At 43.6% G+C, this 20822-nt stretch overlaps 1 protein-coding gene across 6 annotated transcripts in view; it reads left to right on the forward strand.

The window, feature by feature from the left end:
* The first annotated feature begins 11707 nt into the window (after positions 1-11707).
* Positions 11708-20822, forward strand: part of LOC137383938 (ras-related protein Rab-7b-like) — an 80059-nt gene continuing 70944 nt past the window's right edge. For 5 of the 6 annotated variants that reach the window (XR_010977507.1, XM_068057356.1, XM_068057357.1 and 2 more), the window contains exon 1: positions 11724-11999. The gene's annotated coding sequence lies outside the window, so the exon portion shown is untranslated. Of the gene's footprint in view, positions 12000-20822 lie in introns of all 6 variants that reach the window. The other variant, XM_068057353.1, reaches the window with a different exon arrangement.

Consider the following 20822-nt stretch of genomic DNA (forward strand, 5'->3'; position numbering starts at 1 on the left):
TTTGCCACAAGTATGTACCACAGCATTCAAATCTCACAGCACCAAATTTGTTCCATTTTTTGACTTTCTTCAGGGTTTGATTTTAACGGGGAAGCGGTTGTTATAATATATTTCAGGGCACACAAAATCGTCAATCATCACATCATTCATTGCCCACTATTAAGCTTACAAATATTGCAGAGAGCCTGGTGATAGTGCCCCTTCGAATAACATCCCCCCCTTTAAAACAACAGCATTCCTTTGATGTGAGTCCACTTATCACATTCAGAAATTCTAAATCCACAGATCAGTGACCTCCGTGCCCTCGGGTTGCTTTTATCTCACTAAATTGAGAATTTAAAACTGAAACGTCAGACAATTATCTTTAAATTTGATTCTAATTCATTCCTATCCATAAATCTGGATGCAGTTGCCCTTTAAAGAGTCAACCTTGTCATTGGAAGAGAAGAAATACCAGAATAAACAGGAAGCCTTGTTGCAATAAACTCACACATGGCAAGATCTTGGAACACGATGGTCATGTTTCAGCTTGCTTAAGAAATCTACTATGTTACTTTCCTTTGTTTTTTGAACCGTCATTCAACCGTGTGCGTTTGACTAAAATCACAAATCGGCGCCAGCATGGAGCTGTTTCCATAACGACTTTAATTCACTGTTTTATCAGTTAATGATATATCTTTCATGTAAGGGATGCTTTATGCTGGGATCCTGAAGGTGAGCATTGATAAACATACAGGAGGCCGATTATGGGAACGGTGCATGACAGGAAAAGGCACAGAAAGACACTTGAGGGAAGAGATTGTGGAGGAGGAAAGACTTGGGAAATCGGCAGCAACAGAAGTTGGCAAAAGATCAGTTTAGGATGATTGGGGAGATAGAAAAAAAGAATAGGAGCTTTATAGCAAGAGAAAACTAGAAATGTACAGTGAAATGCACGGTGATATTACAACACACTTAAAGGGGAAGGGGGTAAAGATAAAGGAGACTTTTACACTTGTGATAATGGTGATAATTATGGGCTTTCCCTAGTTATAGACTTTAATTACAGCCTTTCCCCTTCGCCCAATACCTTTCTATTATTTCAAAAGTCATTATGGGGGCTCCTGCACATCAGTAGTTTAACTCCCTTTTTTTTTTATACAATTATTGACTGATTTAATGAGTGGTATTGTAATTGTGTTATATGTGGTCAGACTTCAAGATTGAAAGGGTCCAACCTTAGATATTAGGAAATTCACAATGTGGTATTTTGATTGAATCTCTTATTGTTAATGTTTTTTGGCTGTGGGGAGCGAGGGTGTGGACCTGGAGGAATTAATTCCTACCTCATTTCTCCAAGCAACTTGCTGTTTTGTTTCACCCTCCCAGACCTAGGATTTCTGGGGCCCCAATACTGGCTGAATTTATCAAAACTTTTAAGATCATGACCATCTCCTACACTCATGGAATGGGATGAAATTGAAGCACCGATACATTTGTTTATCTGTTATTACACCGAGTCATTAAGAAGTTTCTTTAAATGCAACTGTTTAAAGTGTGATGAAAGGAAGGCACTAATATTGCACTCAATAATTTCACCCCTTCTGCATCCACTAGTTTCCTGTGCAGTGTCATGTATAATGTTGCAGTGTTTTAAACTGCGATCTTTACAACGAACAGGAACTCAAAAAAAAAACTCTTCTTGGCTTCTCACGGGTTAAATTAAAAGCTTCATTGTGTGAACAATGCTTCTGAGTGTATTTATGATCATTTTATTTGCTTATCATGTCTTCCTTCAATTAAAGTGTCCTCTTTTACTGTTTGCTGTGGAACTATGCCAGGCAATTTGGCAAGTTATCTGTTTTAGAGCCATATACTAACACCAGTGTTATCAAGTCACAGCTGAATGTGTCACTTATTAGAACATCTGATGGGCAGGCAGGGCCATCCCTGAGTAAAGATAATTTTGTTGAATAATACATTGTGTCCTGATAACAATAATGATGAAGATGTCTCCTGCTTATTAGTGCTCATTCATGTAAAATCAGACAAAGATATTATTAATAATGAGAAAGAAACATTTTTCCTAACTGGAAGGGAAGATCTTCAGCTTGGTGTAACTTGTGTTCTTGGGTTTGTAATGCCCAGGATCAGGGTCTGGGGTCAGGAATAGGAGATCACGGGGCCTGTGATTGTGGGCCATGCACTCGGTAATTGGAGGTCTGAGAATGGGGAGGGTGGGGAATGCAGGAGATGGGGGGTCAGGAGTGGGAGAGATCGGGGGGAGAAGTGGGGGAAGATCAGAAGACAGGAGTAGGAGAGATCGATGGGTTGGGAGTGGGGGAGATCGGTAGTGTCGGGAGTGGGGGAGATTGGGGGGGGGTCAGGACTGGGAGAGATCGGGATGGGATCGAGAGTGGGGGAGATCAAGGGGGTCAGGAATGGGGGTGTCAGGAGTGGGGGAAATAGGGCGTTGGGAGTGGGGAGATTGGGGGGGTTCAGGAGTGGGGGTGATGGGGAGTTGGGAGTGGGGGAGATTTTGGGGGGTCAGAAGTGGGGGAGATCGAAGGGTCGGGAGAGGTGGAGATCAGAGGGTTTGGTGTGGGGGAGATCAGAGGGTTGGGATTGAGGGCAATTGGAGGGGTCAGAAGTGGGGGACATTGGGGATGTCAGGAGTGGGGCAATGTCAAAATTTGCAGATGACACAAAACTTGAAAGCGTAGTACACAGTAATAGACTTCAAGAGGACAAGACAGGCTGGTGAAATGGGACCTTGCTGTGCACAAATTGGCTGCAGTGTTTCCCTACATTACAGTAACACTGCAAAAGTACTTCATTGGCTGTAAAACATGTTGGGACATACTGTGGTTGTGAAAGGCACTATATTCCCAGGAGGCAGGAAACCCGGCAGCTAAAGCAGGCAAAATCGGTGGAGGGTTTGGGGGGGGGGGGTGGGGGGGAAAGGTGGGGGCTGGTGGCGGGGGGAATTGTTCCAGCAAGTAAACGCTAAGCAATGTTTCCTCCAACACCTCAAGCAAACCAGCTGCCTTCCCAATAATTGACCTCCTTACATGCAATCCAAAGCCCTCTGAACTCTAATCTCTTCTATATATCCGGCATTCTCTTCAACATTCTTCCCTACCACCACCACAATCTCCTCCAATCTGCAATCTCACGACCTCCGCCTGAACTGCAAACTCTTCATTACCCATACCCCCGTCTTAGCTCCCTCCTGACCATCAAACCTGTGCCAGCTCTTTGAAAGATTTATCCAGTTAGTTTGGCTCTCCTGTTCTTTCCCCATAGATCTGCAAATTTTTCCTTTTCAAAATATTTATCCGATTCCCTTTTTGAAAGTTGCTATTGAATCTGCTTCCACCACCCTTTCAAGCAGAGCGTTTCAAATCACAACAACTCGCTGCCTAAAAAAATCCTCCTCATCTCCTCTCTGGTTCTTTTGCCAGTTACCTTAAAGCAAAGTATTGTTTTATTAAAACAAAGGCCAATACAGGGATCGAACCCTCAACTTTGGCTTTATCATTAGTGCCATTATACTTAGGGTATAAACTAAACCAAGTCTAAGCCTGCCCATTTTGCTTTCTAATTCATATCTGCCGTTAGTTAGTAAGGCTGGCCTTGGCTTCTTCGCACAAATTCACTACACAAATCTCTTTTTCAATGTTTCCAGTCACTGGCCACAGTTCATACCCCATCCCAGTCCTTCACTTAAGCAGGCAGCTGCTGTATTCAGGTTACAGTCCAATACCTTTTGGTTTCCAAGTTAGATTTTTTTACCTTTTTAAAAAGTCCAACATCAAATTTTCAACAATTAACAGGGATTGCGACATATCAAATTTTTAATACTTCACGGACTGTGAAGTGTTTTGGGATGTCCCGAGGTTGTGAAAGGCCCGATCTAAATGCAAGCTTTTTCTTTTCTTTCTTACGTCAGCTCCAGAGGATTAAAATTAGACAGGATGTGTTACTATGCTACGGAGTTGCTTAGACAACAAATATCTGTGTGGTTAGCAACCAACTCAATCAAGCTCCTGTTTTTTTTTTGCTGAAGTAGCTGTACTTTGGGGAAATGCAGCAAGAACAGTATGTATGCCGCAGGATTTCCAAACTCCCTGGTTTAGGAATTTGGGTGTGCCCACTTCTGGAGTGGAGGTTGCATAGTGCTCAATCCCTGCGCCTGAATGCTGAGGTCCAAGGAGCCCTTGAAATTGGGCCTCAGGCCTCATTAACATCAAGTCAGTGTGGCAGGAAATAGAGGCCGGGGTAAGAGTGGAAAACCATGGCGAGGTAGGGGACATGGGGGTCTGAGTGAGGGGGGAGATTGGGCCTCAAGGTGAAAGGGAGATCGGGTCCTGGGGGAGATCAGGTCTCGGGGGGAGATCAGGGCCTGGGATCGGGGGAGGACAGATCTTGGGATTAAGCGATGGGAGATCAGCATCAGGGTGTGATGGGAGATTGAGTCCCAGAGGGAGATCAGGTCTCGGGTCCCGGAATGTGCATCATGATATTTCCCTTTCTTAGCCCAGAGTGTTCATTTTTTTCTATTGAAAGCTCTTTGGATATGTTTTAGATGTCAGCTAAGCTTCTTAAACATATAACATTGTCCTGTTAGAGACTCAGCTGGGCACTGACCAGGTCAGAACAAAGGTAACTGGTGATATCAGCATCAGGAGGAGTCTTGATGTTGGTGATCCATCAAGTAGATTTTGTGGCAGCAAAGAGTAAGTTGTCACCAGAAAGGCTCTGATGCCAATCACTGAATGATTGTTGAAGTTACAGCAAAACTTTTGTTACAAACAATCAGTCATGTCCATCATTCTGACGAGTGATTTGTTTTCAAACCCCTCCATGCTCCCAATATCTGTAACCATCTCCAGCCCAAAAACCCTCTGAGATCTTTATTTATTTAATATTTAGAGATACAGCAAGGAAACAGGCCCTTCGGCCCACTGAGTCGGTGCCGACTAACAACCACCCATTTATACTAACCCTACAGTAATCCCATATTCCCTACCACCTACCTACACTAGGGGCAATTTACAATGGCCAATTTACCTATTAACATGCAAGTCTTTGGCTGTGGGAGGAAACCGGAGCACCCAGTAGAAACCCACACGGTCACAGGGAGAACTTGCAAACTCCGCACAGGCAGTACCTAGAATTGAAGCCAACTCCCTGGAGCTGTGAGGCTGCGGTGCTAACCACTGCACCGCTGTGCCACCCGTGCTGCTCTAATTCTGCATCTTGATTTCCTTCGCTTCACAATTGGTGGCCATGCCTTCAGCTGCATCAGGAATTCCCTCCTTAAGCATCTCCGCCTCTCTACCTCTCTCTCCTCCTTGAAGAGTCTCCTTCAAATCTACCTCTTTGAGCAAGCTTTTGACCAGCTATCCCAATAGCTGCCTACGTGGCTCAGTGTCAAATTTTATCTGATTGTGCTCCCATGGAGCACCTTGAGACCATTAAAGGTGCTATATAAATGAAATTTTTTAATGTTTTTATAGCATGTGAGCATCACTGGCAAGGCCAGCATTTGTTGCCCCTCTCTAATTGTCCTCAGGAAGATGGTGGTTAGCCACCTTCTTAAACCACTGCAGTCCATCTGGTGTAGGTACACTGATGGAGCTGTTAGGAAGGAAGTTCTAGGTTTTTGACCAAGCACTAATGAAGAAATGGCTATATAGTTCCAACTTGGGATGGTGTGTGGCTTGGAGGAGAACTTGCAGGTGGTGGTGTTCCCATGCATCAGCTACCCTTGTCCTCCTAGGCGATAGAAGTCTCCGCTTTGGAAGGTGCTGCCGAAGGAGGCTTGGCGAGTTGCTGCAGTGCATCTTGTAGATGGTACACACTGCTGTTAATGTGTGCTAGTGGTGGAGGGAGTGAATATTAAGGGTGGTGGATGGGATGCCGATCAAGCGGGCTTCTTTGTCCTGGATGGTGTCAAGCTTCTTGAGTGTTGTTGGAGCTGCACTCATCCAAGCAAGTGGAGAGTATTTCATCACACTCCTGACTTGTGCCTTGTAGATGGTGGACAGGCTTTGGGGAGTCTGGAGGTGAGTTACTCGTCACAGAATTCACAGCCTCTGACTTGCTCTTGTAGATAGTATTTATATGGCTGGTCCAGTTAAGTTTCTGGTCAATGGTGACCCCAAGGATGTTGATGGTGGGAATTCAGCAATAGTAATGCTGTTGAATGTCAAGGGGAGATGGTTAGATTCTCTCTTGCTGGAGATTGCCATTGCCTGACACTTGTGTGACTTGAATGGTACTTACCACTTATCAGCCCAGTTGTGATAAACAGTAAGAATCAACACTTCATTAAAGGACAATATCACATAAACAAACTGCTTTTTACTTATTGGTTCAATTATCAGATTGTTAGTGTTTGCAATCTACTATAGTGACAACATTTTGTGGAATTTTATTCTTGCACGTTCTTACCTAACCCATTGGCCAAAGTAATGTCCCGCTCTATCGTTAAGACCATTATTTGTTACAGGTACGGATTTGGGACTGGGCAATGTACAGCAGCTGGATCCTAGTTATATCTTTTGCTCTCTAGTAAGAGAAATTGGTGCCTTGAGCACATGTGTTTCTAACACCCGAGTGCCACTTCAATTTTAATGGTAATGTAGACTTACAGTCAGTTTTCTGCCGACCTTGAAAAGATTAAAATGCAACTTGAAGAAGTTCCGAGTCCAACTAAGTAGAAGCAGATTCAGTAGTTACTTTCAAAAGATTTCAAAAGAATTGCATATACTTGAAAAGGAAACATATGCAGGGCTATGAAGAAAGAGGAGGGAAGTTGGACTAATTAAATAGCTCTTTCAAGGGTACGATAGATCAACTGGCTTCCTTCTATCATTCTATAATTGACAGTCTGGGCCCTCTATCTAACTTCATTTTACACCAGTTATAGAGCAGCTAGTGTGAAAGCAAATTGTCAAGAAACTAGATGCTGAAGGTTAAACTCAATGCAGTCCTCCAGACTGATGTTATGCAACACAAACTGTGCAGGTAAAAAACTGTAACTATGATGTTTATTTTATTTATTTAGAGATACAGCACTGAAACAGGCCCTTCGGCCCACTGAGTCTGTGCCGACCAACAACCACCCATTTATACTAATCCTACATTAATCCCATATTCCCTACCACATCCCCACCATTCTCCTACCACCTACCTACACTAGGGGCAATTTACAATGGCCAATTTACCTATCAACCTGCAAGTCTTTGGCTGTGGGAGGAAACCAGAGCCCCTGGCGGAAACCCACACAGTCACAGGGAGAACTTGCAAACTCCACACAGGCAGTACCCAGAACTAAATCTGGGTCACTGGAGCTGTGAGTCTGCAGTGCTAACCACTGCACCACTGTGCTGTCTAATTAGCTTATTTATGAATCTGTTATCAGTACAACTGTATTAGGATTGAGAGACAGAACTTTAACTTTTGAACTTCAGCGTCTAACTGATCGGAATAACACGACCGACTACATTTCAAGCCTACCATTTATAAATATTTTCCATGCACATAAATTGCAGGTGCCAGTAAGAAGGGCATGACAGTAAATAATACTGTGAAAGGAGGTACTTTTATTAAATTGTATATAAAGTCTCAGAGTTGCATAACACACCATTAAAGGGTCACTGCCTTTATGAGAAAGTTTTGGCAAAGTTTTTCCATGTGTGGACAGGGAGAAATGTCAAAAGCCCTGGACCATCTTTGGCACGGTGCTATCACGTGAAAATTATACCACAAGGTTTATCAACTTGATTTATGCCACTGTGTAGTTTTAGTAATGGGGGGGGGTTTAAAAATAATGCTGAAGACTGTGCACTTTTAAATTTGTAAAAAAACAGGAAGTCTTGCTGAATCCATAAGATTTTGCAATAAATCACAAACTATGACTAAAGATCAGAACTATGTTCTGATGTCATAACTCACACAACAGTTGAAAGCAAATAGAAATTGGATAACACTGAATATAGTTATCACAGGAGTTATGTTCCAGCTGATGAGAAATGGATATCAATTGGCAAACCAATCATTTTAAAATAAACAATAGGTTCTACTTTACTCAGTGAAAATGAGAACAATGACAATAGCTGCCTGAGATTTCTGATCACACAGATTGACACAACAATTATCTATAGATAAGCAAATAGTAATTAGTATTAGCCAAGAGAGTGTGGGAAAATGGCGCACTGACACGGAACACAAAAGTCCGAGTGTATCAAGCCTGTGTCCTCAGTACCTTGCTCTATGACAGCGAGGCCTGGACAACATATGTCAGCCAAGAGCGACGTCTCAATTCATTCCACCTTCGCTGCCTCCGGAGAATCCTTGGCATCAGGTGGCAGGACCGTATCTCCAACACAGAAGTCCTCGAGGCGGCCAACATCCCCAGCTTATACACACTGCTGAGTCAGCGGCGCTTGAGATGGCTTGGCCATGTAAGCCGTATGGAAAATGGCAGAATCCCCAAGGACATATTGTACAGTGAGCTCGCCACTGGTATCAGACCCACCGGCCGTCCATGTCTCCGCTTTAAAGACATCTGCAAACGCGACATGAAGTCCTGTGACATTGATCACAAGTCGTGGGAGTCAGTTGCCAGCGATCGCCAGAGCTGGCGGGCAGCCATAAAGGCAGGGCTAAAGTGTGGCGAGTCGAAGAGACTTAGCACTTGGCAGGAAAAAAGACAGAAGCGCAAGGAGAGAGCCAACTGTGTAACAGCCCCGACAAACAAATTTTTCTGCAGCACCTGTGAAAGAGCCTGTCACTCTAGTATTGGCCTTTATAGCCACTCCAGGCGCTGCTCCACAAACCACTGACCACCTCCAGGCTCTTACCCATTGTCTCCAGAGACAAGGAGGCCAAAGAAGAAGAAAAAGAGTTAGTATGTAAGGAGGGAAGTCATTTCATTCAGACACCAAACAATCGGAAATTTACTAGCAATGTGTCGCCATTCAGGAAGACCTCTAGCATTCTGATATTGACCATCTTTGATCTTTGTGAGCCAAGAGAGAAATGTATTAGTGTTAATCAATTTGTTCATACATTTCAATATCATCAAGGGACAACGTGGAGCAGTGTGCAGAATGTAATCAAAATGTCTAGCACCTGAAGTACGGGGTTTAACTTAATTGTGCAATTTTACACATTTGTACTGGAACTCACTTAGAGTTACCAACCATCCAGGATTGTTTGGAGTCTCCTGAGAGCAATCCAGGAGAAAAATCATATGGACAATAAAAAATGATCTTTTTAAAATTTTCTTTGAACACTTTTGTTTATTGGTATAAAAACTTTGTACATGGGGAAGAGGCTGTTGACCAACAGTGAAGAATCATTCAATTGGGCAACAAAGAGTATATTCACTTTCCCATTGGTGTAGGAAACTGGCATACCATGAGGATGAACAGGTCAGGTGACCAATGGCAGGGTGGTTGGAGGTCATATGATGAAGCCTCCAGGACTATGTCCAATCAGAGTTGGCAACCCTAAACTCACTGCTAAGTGATGATAGAAGGAATAAGAGAAAGAGTGAGCACATGCTTCTTACTGCATTTATAAATTAAATTATTAGGATTTATGATATTACAATCTGTGATTATTTTAGAATTTGAAAGGAAAAATCAATTGACCAGTGTGGTTTTTCTCTATAATAGTTATCAAATAAAAATACATTGAAGAACTTGAATTCTCTAATTTTAAAAGTACCTTGATTTGAAAGTGTGCACAATTTTCCCCTTGTGCCTCCTCTTTCAGTATTTTGACTGTTAAAACTGAAAGTCAGGTTGAAGAGAGAGAGAAATTCCTTCTAGATGAATGATTATTGGTGAGGAGAAGAAAAAACAGAAAATAGCGGAATGTCACGACGAGAATAATTCCCAAAGGGATTGTGAAGTGTTCTATGTAATGTAGAGCGCTGGAGAGGTACAAAACTAATCTACAGCAAGCTTCTCATTTGATAACAAACAGAGCTGTTGTACAAATAGTGTAGCCTGTGGCTATTGATTTGAGAATAACTTTTGTCACAATCTATCTTGCTTGCAGTTGGATTAACATGGTCTCATTCCATTTCCCCGTGGAATTTTCTAGAAAAACAAAAGAACCACAGTTTTGGCAAATTCCAATCTAATGAGGTTTGCAGAAGTTCATTTAACAAAAAATAACTTGCATCTATACTGAACCTTTCAAATCCTCAGCAAGTCCCAAAGCATTTAACAGCCACTCAATTACTTTTGAAAACCATTCACTGTTATGTCAGAAGGTCTCGCAAACTGCAGTGGGCTAAATACTCAACCAATGTCTTCTGGCAGAATCAGTTAACAGATAAATGTTGACCTGGGCAGTAGAACTCCCTGATCTTCATGAAATCATCTCATAGGATCTTTTGCATTCATCTGAAGAGGCAAACAGGGCCTCAATTTAATCTTGCAGCTGAAAGACTGAAAGTCTAAAAATGCAACAGTCTCTCAGTATTGCTCAGTAGAGCATGGCTACCCGACCCGAACCCGACAGGACCTGACGACATGTGTCGGGTTCGGGTCGGGTCGGGTCGCTCTTCCGGGTCTGGCATTCGGGCTCCGGTCAGGCCGGGTCGGACGCGCTCCATCACCACCTCTGGTAAGTGGCTCCAATGTTGCTGTACTTTTTGGACTTGAGCGGTTGTTTAGTTACAGATTTTTTAAGCTTGTACAGATAAGCAACAAAATGAAAAACGAAAGCTAGGTTAACTGATGGTCGGGTCGGGTCGGGCGCGGGAGAAAATGAAAGGACTCGGGCCGGGTCAGGCTCGGATCAGATGTGGTCTGTCGGGCTCGGGTTGGGTTTCATTTGCAGACCCGAGCCGGCCTTTATTTCTCAGTACAGTCATCCTTAGAGGCATGAATGCTACCGCTCAGCTAAGCTAATTTTTTTTGTAAACTGATCAATTTTCAAACTCCAAGTTGTACCTGTGTTCAGCAGTAAAATCTTCAGGAATAATGAAAGTTCTGAAGACTTCAACACTAGAAATGATTTTCTTAAAGCATTATCTTCCCAGGTAAATAATTGGGTTTGCAGGTTTTTAATTTGCCAGCTGCCCAATTCGAAGAGGATGCTTTATGAGGAAATGTTAAAGACGATCCAGCTTTAGAAAGGAGAGCTTGAGTCGAAACATCATTGAAGTATAGAAAATGTTATAGATCAAAGTATTATTTGATGGGCTGAAAGGCCTCCTTATGAGCTGTAAGATTTTATTCTATCCATCATCCTTCTTGCCTGTTGCTTTGTCAGTAGCTATTTGCTGACTGTCAATTCGACCAATCAAGTGTGAGGCAGGTGTTTATACCTAACAAGGTGTGATGAGCACAGACATGTACAGATGGTGTTGGAGCCATTTTCCTGTCCTGACGATACTCCTGCCACTTGCTTGGACCTTGTGTATCTGCACTCTGTGGTTGTCTAGGGCTTGGAAGTGCACAATGTCAGGAGTTTGCAATGTCCCGACCTCCAAGACCCCTGTAAGTGGTTACATCAACAGACTTATAACTAATAGTTAATAATGTGTCCAACTTCTAATCTGCTTGCGAAGGAGGCTTAATATTGCCATTATTTCTAAAGTGCATGTTCTATCAGAGGTTGCACAATCAGGCCTAACCTCAAGAACTTTCCCTTTAATGCAGTGAGTAAGCTAGTGACGGTTTTGTTCCACCCTGCTGTAGTGTTTCAGCAGCTGTCTGGTGGGAAACACCCGTGTTGTTAAGTAGGGCAGAGTAATCTGAATCTGAACAAACCGGCTTTTATGGTTAGTCTGAGAAGTTGTTTTGTTTGACAGAGCTCTCATATCCGGGTGCTAGCTGTCGAGTGTTTATCCCCCTTGCACCCCATGAGATGAACTGAAAGTAAAATGGGACTGAAGGTATCAGATTGACAAGTACTGCTGTAGATATATGTGCTGAGTGCAGCCTCCTCATATCCTGCCAAGTGCTGCAGTGGGAATGTGCCAAACTGTAAGTAAATGGAGATCAACTATAAGAAATTGCAGTTTTCACCATTATAGGCCTTGTTTGTATTTGTGTAATAAGGTTTTAGCGAATGTCATTTTTCCTATTTATATTTCCTTTTTAGGAGCTGGTGTCAGTCATGGAAAGGATTTATCTGTGACTTTATCCCTGACAATTATAGTGAGTGTGGCAATGATTACAGAAACTCTTCATGTCAGTGCCTGGGTCACTGGCCTGTCTCTGTATAGATAATTTCACTGACATGACATGATCTGACTAAATGTCCAGATAGTCGTCCTCAATATTAGACGGTCATGTTAAAGATTTGGGGGTAACGTTTCCATGAGTAATATCAGCGCAATTCAGATGAAATTGACCGCATTTGCACTAAAGATCAACAAATTGCACACTTCATCGAATCTGCACGCAAAACCACCTACGTTTGTGTTTCACAGGATCTTTTAAGCTGGTTTAAGATTCAATTTTGCCCATTCAGGCCTCTCCCACAGACTGGTTATGCCTATGAAATTGCGAGATTTTTGTTTCGGAAGGCATTTCAAACTCTGCTCATTTTCTTAAGTGTACAAGCACTAGTCGGTGCCTTTCAGTGTGTGCGGTGTGGATTTGTTGATAGCACTGTTGCCTCTGAGTTAGTTTGGTGTGGGTTCAAGTCACTCTCCAGAGAGTTTGGAATGAAAATCTATGCCGCCAATGTAGGGCAGTACTGAGCTGTTGGAGATGCCATCCTTTGAGGAGAGGTTAAATCAAGGCCCCGTCAGCACTAAAGTGGATGTAAAAGGTCCCATGACACAATCAAAGAAGAGCAGGGGAGTTATTCCCAGTGTCCTGGCCAATATTTATCTCTCAATCAATGTCACTAAAAGAGATTATCTGGTCACTATCACAGCGCTGTTTGTGGGATCTTGTTGTGTGCAAAATGGCAGCTGCATTTTCCATATGGCAACAGTGACTGCAGTTCAGAAGTATTTTGGGATGGCCTGCGGTAGGGAAAGACATTATATAAATACAAATCTTTCTTCAAAAGCTTTTCATATCAATAAATTTTAATTTACTAAGGAACCAATTAAACTAGTAAATCATTGAGTATAGTTTTTAAAAATTATTTTCAGTGATTTTAAATCAGGTTACTCAGATGGAGGATTTAAGATCAATGAGGGACTTACATTGATAGAATCATGTTGTGCTGAATAATTTGATCTCAACTATTCAGTACAGTGTTTTGGCCCTGGAAGTTCAGGCACACTCATTTTTAAGCTTGCCCGGGAGGGCGGAGGTGGCATTTGCAGGGATAGGTCCCAGTGCCTCATCAAACACGTGAAGAACCAGCCACTGCTGGTGTCACAGTCAAGTAAATGAGGAAGGGAGGTGACCGGGAAGAAGGGTGACAATTGCATCAGGAGGTAGTTGTTGGCTGGGGTGGATGTCAGGAGGAGCAATTCCACTGTGCCCAGCTTTCCATTCAGGTAAATATATAAAAACCTTTCTTTGTTGGTTGTGATCTTCAGCGCTCCCTTGAAGGACCACCTTTTTTCCCCAAAAATATACTTCATTCATAAAAATCTGTAAAAAAATATACGTTGCAAACCAATTTCAATTTGACATTCCAGAAAGTGCAACGGAAATCAGTTTCCTTCGATACAGAATGTGAGTTGCCTCACAACCCTTGCCATTCCATTTTACATAAAATGTACATTTGCATTACACAGCAAAACCATATTTTGGTGTATACAGCCCAGAGGGTTTTACATGGGTTCCAGACACTCGGTATACTATGGCGGGAGGACCTTACACAGTGGTCTTTCCCCATTGAGCCTTTGCAACGTCTGCCCCAAGCTTTAGTGTGTCCGTCAGCACGTAGTCCTGGACCTTAGAATGTGCCAGTCTGCAACACTCAGTCGTGGACAACTCTTTGCTCTGGAAGACCAGCAAGTTTCAGGCAGACCAAAGAACGTCTTTCACCGAGTTGATGGTCCTCCAGCAGCAATTGATGTTTATCTCGGTGTGTGTTCCTGGGAACAGACCGCAGAGCACAGACTCCTGTGTTACAGGATGAACCTCACCATGAACCACTGCATCTCTTTCCACACCTGCCCTTTCAGGGCCACATATTGACCTGGTTTTCCTGAGTGCAATCAGCACTGGTACTGGCTATCTCAGGGGAAACCAGTCTGGCATTGGGGGCCTCAAACAGCCACTAGACCCCTTATTTGCTTGAGCACTGCACGCTGATTTTGTTGACCATCATCAATATGATGGGTGTCACATTTCTGGCTGGTAATAAGTGTGTGTTTCCTGCCCACCATGTTGGAGGATATTAAGTGCCTAGAAAACAGGCCATGATGTTAAATAAATCAATTTTCAAGGATTCAAGAGTCGCATAAAGCATTTCAAGTCTTTCTCCTAGCAGATATGTCTTGACAGTTGGAGAATACAATGCTTCATGGTTGTTAGGTGGGAAAGAAGGTCAAAGAGTAGATTACTGCTCTGAAATTCTTCCGGTTGCAATCCCAGTGAATACGCCAGGACTGTTCCTGATGGTGCCTCCAATTCTGACCCCCCTATAGTTTCCAGAGTGTGTTAGAGGGCATTTCATTGACATAGGACAGTCGGAGATAACTGCCACTTTGGGCACATTTCTGGTGCCTGCCCCTGCCCCATCCCCATGGAAATTCTGGCATTGCTCCTGGACCAGTCCAAACCCTGGAAAAAAATCCTATCTGCCCGCTGAGCAAAGAGTCGATAGCCAAAATATTTTACAGAAAAAGCCCCGGTGGTCTTCAGAGGTGCAGGCCAATTGGCTGGCCATGACACCATTGGTGGGACCCACCTATGCCACACCAAGGAAGTCGGTTCTCTTCCACTCACTCAGCCTAGGAGCCCCTAGACAAACAGGGATGGTCGTACAACAGTTATGTTATTAGGCTAATAATCCAGAGGCCTACACTAATGTTTGGGAGACGTGTGTTTAAATCCCACCATGAAAGCTGGGGAATTTAAATTCAGTTAACTAAATAAATTCGGCATGAAAATTGCATCATAGAGTCATAGAGTCATATAGCACAGAAACAGGCCCTTCGGCCCATCGTGTCTGTGCTGGCCATCAAGCACCTATCTATTCTAATCCCATTTTCCAGCACTTGGCCCATAGCCTTGTATGCTATGGCATTTCAAGTGCTCATCTAAATACTTCTTAAATGTTGTGATGGTGCCTGCCTCTACCACCTCTTCAGGCAGTGTGTTCCAGATTCCAACCACCCTCTGGGTGATTTTTTTCCCTCAAATCCCCTCTAAACCTACTGCCCCTTACTTTAAATCTCTGCCCCCTGGTTATTGACTCTCTCCGCTAAGAGAAAAAGTTTCTCCCTATCTAATCTATCAATGCCCCTCATAATTTTGTATACCTCAATCATGTCCCCCCTCAGCTTTCTCTGCTGTAAGGAAAACAATGCTAGCCTTTTCAGTCTCTCTTCATAGCTGAAACACTCCAGCCCAGGCAACATCCTGGTGAATCTCCTCTGCACCCTCTCCAGTGCAATCACATCCTTCCTATAGTGTGGTGCCCAGAAATGTATACAGTACTCTAGCTGTGGCCTAACTAGCGTTTTATACAGCTCCATCATAATCTCCCTGCTCTTATATTCTATGCCTCTACTAATAAAGGCATGTACCCCATATGCCTTCCTCATCACCTTATCTATCTGTGCTGCTGCCTTCAGTGATCTATGGACAAGTACACCAAGGTCCCTCTGACCTTCTGTACTTCCTAGTGTCCTACCCTCCATTGTATATTCCCTTACCTTGTTAGTCCTCCCAAAATGCATCACCTCACGCTTCTCAGGATTAAATTCCATTTGCCACTGCTCCGCCCATTTGACCAGCCCATCTATATCGTCCTGTAATCTAAGGCTTTCCTCCTCACTATTTACGACACCACCAATTTTCTTGTCATCTGCGAACTTACTGATCATACCTCCTATATTCACATCTAAATCATTAATGTACACTACAAAAAGCAAGGGTCCCAGTACTGATCCCTGCGGTACGCCACTGGTCACAGGCTTCCACCCGCAGAAACAACCCTCGACCATCACCCTCTGCCTCCTGCCACTAAGCCAATTTTGGATCCAATTTGCCAAATTGCCCTGGATCCCATGGGCTCTTACCTTCTCAACCAATTTCCATGTGGGACCTTATCAAGAGCCTTACTGAAGTTCATGTAGACCACATCAACTGCTTTACTATGTCAGTAATGGAACTACAGAATTTTTGTAGAAACCCATCTGGTTCAGTAATCTCCTTTAGGGGAGGAAATCGACTGTCCTTACCTGGTCTGGTCTATCTGCGACTCCAGACCCACAGCAATGTGGCTGACTCTTAACTGCCCTCTGAAATGGCCTAGCTAGCCATTCAGTTTTCATGAAGGTGGCTCACCACCATTTTCTCAAAGGACAATTAGGGATGGAGAATAAATGGTGGCTGTGCCAGCGATGCCCATATCCCACGAATGAACAACAGGAAAAAAACACTGAGCCCCAACTGCAGATCAGGGGCAGGAACTCCTGTCGTTGGGAAACACTGTCCTTGGCTCCAACCCATAACTACCATGTGCTTTGTGTGGGGCAAATGGAAGAGCCAGAGAGCTGTCATAATTGGACCTCCTGGACTAGCAGAACCTCTTGTGGACCTTCAGGGCTTATACCATTTGTAGTGAGTTTATTGGCCTCAGAGGTACTTAGAATCAATAGGATAAGTTTAGAAGTGCAGTAGAACCAAGATTTAAGGACACTAGTTGAACAAACACAGACAGGACTGACACATAAAAAGAAAGAATTGCATTTATATAGCCCCTTTCATGACCACCAGATATCTCAAAGCACTTTACAATGTAATACTTTTGAAGTGTAGTCACTGTTGTAATATAGGAAGCATGTCAGCCAATTTGTGCACAGCCAGCTCCCACAAACATCAATGAGGTAATGAACAAATGATCTGTTCTTGTGATGTTGACTGAGGGATAAATATTGACCAGGACACCGGGGAAGAACTCCCCTGCTCTTCTTGAAAATAGTACCATGGGATCTTTTACATCCACCTGTGAAGACAGAGGGGGCCTCAGTTTAACATCTCATCTGAAAGACAGCACCTCTGACAGTACAGCTGTCCCTCAGTATTGCACTGGATTATCAGCTTTAATTTTTGTGCTCAAACCTTGGAGTGGGACTTGAACCCAGAACCTTAAACTAGAACTCTACAAAGCACTGGAAGCAGTTTGTCCACTTTCGTTCACCAGAATAGTAAAAAAGTAATAGAGACAATTGAAACAGCTTTCTAGAAAGGCAAGCAGAACCTTAAAACAACAAGCTACGAGGTGCAGCTCATAGAGGTAAATCTGTCATTCCCTGGAAAATGACTATGCAACAACACCTTGCATTTATGTAGTGCCTTTAATGAAGTGAAACATCCCAACATGCCTCGCACCGACTAAAATTTGACACCGAGTCACATAAGGAGATATTAGGGCAGGTGACCAAAAGCTTAAAAGGGGAGAGGGGGCTAGAGAGATGGAAAGATTTAGGAAGGAAATTCCAGAGCTTCGGGCCTAAGCATTGCTGCCAATGGTGGAGCGATTAGAATTGGGGACCTGCAAGAGGCCAGATTTAGATGAACGCAGAGATCGCGAAGGCTTGTGGGGCTGGAGGAGGTTACAGAGGTAGGGAGGGGTGAAGCCATGGAGGGATTTGAAAATAAGGAAGACAATATTAACATTGAATGAACTGATGAAGAAAAGTTGCTGAACCTAAAGTGCATGAGGAAGTATGGTTCTAAATTAAGCAAAGCTTGACCTAATAAGTAAGAATATGACACATTTAGAGCTGTTCGATTGTAGGTTAAAGTGCTATCTAGTGCAACGAATGTGAGTTCAGTCAAAGAAATCTCTTGCTTAATATAGTTTGAGGGAAATATTCATTGGTGGCAATGCTGGAGGAAGCTGAAAGTAGTCTGAGCAGATTCTACAGGGCTCGGGCAACAGGTTCAATTTCAGGCCTTTCTGATGGGCCTTGGTGAAGAGGCAATCGGAAGCAGAAAGGTTGGCACCTGCAATCAACAGAGGGAGGCCAAAGACTTCCTTGAAAGGCTTGGGACAGCACTCCTGCTCTGCTTGACCCACAAGGAGTGCTATAAAAAGCTCTTATCTTCTGGAGCCAGTAGCCAGGTTTCACCAGAAAATCAGTGTGGCTACTATTAACTTTAAATCAAGCTCCCAATTGCACACTGGAAGCCATTTTTTTATATTTGTAAATGACTGTCCCGCCTCTCCGCGGAGGGTCATATCTCAGCACAAATTGCTCACACCCTTCAGATGTAGTATAAAACTGCCTCTTTCATATACCTTACCTCCAGCATCAGGATTAAAGGAGCAGACATGCCACACCAGTGCAACATTTTCCCACCCTATGGCCTTTATCAATGAGATTGCTGATTCAGTGCTGTACTAGTGCTGTTTTGGCCCAAGCACACAAGGAACTGAGATGAAAAGGCCCATTCTCATTTCACGTAGAAACCTTATAGCCATGTCCAGATTCAATGTAAGGTGACAGAGGTAAAAGGATGATAACAATGGCTACAGGAAGGAGACGGGTTAATTATCGAGCTGCAGCTTGTGAGGTCCCTCTGGGGAACTGGAAACAAGAGAGGACTGCAGTTCCTCCCTTGCCTCTGTCTGGGTAGATGTCGGGTGGAATGCACCTGAAGCACATCCCGGCTGTCGTGAACCCACCTGGACTTCGAGGTTCAGGTGACTGCTATAGATTAGAGATACTCCAGGAACAGCCCTTGACAAAGGGCTTCTATCTGGAATAGTGGGGCAAAAGCCAACCACTGCAGCTGGAGAAACAGCCAGCAGATCTCCACCACCAGGATCCATCCTGCTGGGCCTGTGGAAAGAAAGCAACTTATCTTCTAATTGACTCCAAAGGTTTGCCTCTCAATCCTTCTTGTAGTATAATGTGATGTAGGTTGTTGCTAGGTAGATATGTAAGCAGACTGTAAGCATCATTACAGGATGTAATGTCACAGATTGCACAGAGCCACATGTGAGGAGGATTGTAGTGGCAGCCCTACATGATAGATGTTTGTAAATAAACTCCAGCTACCTTAATTCACAGACTACTACTTACATTCAGTACAAAGAATATAGTAGAATATAGGGCGGCACAGTGGCTCAGTGGTTAGCATCACAGCTCCAGCGACCCAGGTTCGATTCTCAGTACTGCCTTTCCGGATTTTGCAAGTTCTCCCTGTGACCGCGTGGGTTTCCACCGGATGCTCCCGGTTTCCTCCCACAGCCAAAGACTTGCAGGTTGGTAGGTAAATTGGCCATTGCAAATTGCCCCTAGTGTAGGTAGGTGGTAGGAGGACGGTGGGGATGTGGTAAGGAATATGGGGTTAATGTAGGATTAGTATAAATGGGTGGTCGTTGGTTGGCACAGACTCGGCGGGCCTAAGGGCCTGTTTCAGTGCTGTATCTCTATGACTATGAGTATATGGTGGCAGAGGAAAAGTGAGAAGAGAAGAAACGATTACATCAAAAAACAGAAAAATTCATTGCCCTTGCCAGAGGCCTTTGAGTGGATAGCAGGTCTGAACCAAGTCAAGACATGGCCAAAATGGATTCATAAGTTGGGTTTAGCTCAGGGACCAGACAAAGTGCAGGCCAGTACTTTGTTAAACACCATGGGGGAGGGCGCAGACGACATTCTCATAACCCAACAAATCAATGAAAGGCAAACTACTTCTGCTGAAGTCATGAAAGCTGTAGAAAGGTATTTCAAGATCAGACAAAATGTTATCGTTGAACGGGCAAAATTTAATAAGTGCACCCAGAGAGAAGGGGAAAGTGTTGAATCATTTATTAATGACCTATACAAGATCACTGAAGATTGCGAGTGAACCTTGCGTGAGGAATTGATTCAACATAAAATCATAGTCAGGGTTATGGATGATGCTCTGTCAGATCAACTACAGTCGAGGGGAAGACTTGAGTTTGCAAAAAGCCATTCAGCTAAGCAGACAGTGGGAGGTTAGAAAATACAACCGACCTGTAGTTCGAGGGGACGGGGAGAGTCTGATCTCCAAGAAATTGAACTCAGTTGAGGTTGTGAAAAAAACAGAACGGAATGGCGGCAAAAAGCCCGAAAGGTGGGAAGGGCATTCAGAGGCAGCAGTACTGCATTTTATTAGGTGTGATTCAGAGAGACATTGGCGGGTAAATTGCCCAGCCTGGGAGACGGAATGTTTCCGATGTTTCCTTTCACCAGGCAATGTTGAAAGAGGAGGTAATTCAGACACTAGAAGGGTTTAATATGGATAAAGAGGAAGTATTAGATAGGCTGTCTGTACTTAAAGCAGATAAAACACCAGGACCAGATGAGATGCATCCAACGATACTGAAGGAAGTGAGGGTGGAAATCGTGGAAGCACTGGCCATAATTTTTCAGTCTTACTTAGACTCGGGGTGGTGCCAGAGGACTGGAGAATTGCAAATGTTACACACTTGTTCAAAAAAAGGTGGAAAGATAAGCCCAGCAACTACAGGCCAGTCAGTTTAACTTCGATGGTGGGGAAACGTCTAGAAAAAATAATTTGGGACAAAATTAATAGTCACATGGACAAATGTGGGTTAATTAAGGAAAGCCAGCATGGATTTCTTAAGGGACAATTATGTTTAACTAACTTGCTGGAGTTTTTTGAGGAGGTTACTGAGAGGGTTGATGAGGGCAATGCTGTTGATGTGGTGTACGTGGACTT

This window comes from Heterodontus francisci, chromosome 25 (genome assembly GCF_036365525.1).
Source record: "Heterodontus francisci isolate sHetFra1 chromosome 25, sHetFra1.hap1, whole genome shotgun sequence".
Classification (NCBI taxonomy): Eukaryota; Metazoa; Chordata; class Chondrichthyes; order Heterodontiformes; family Heterodontidae; genus Heterodontus; species Heterodontus francisci.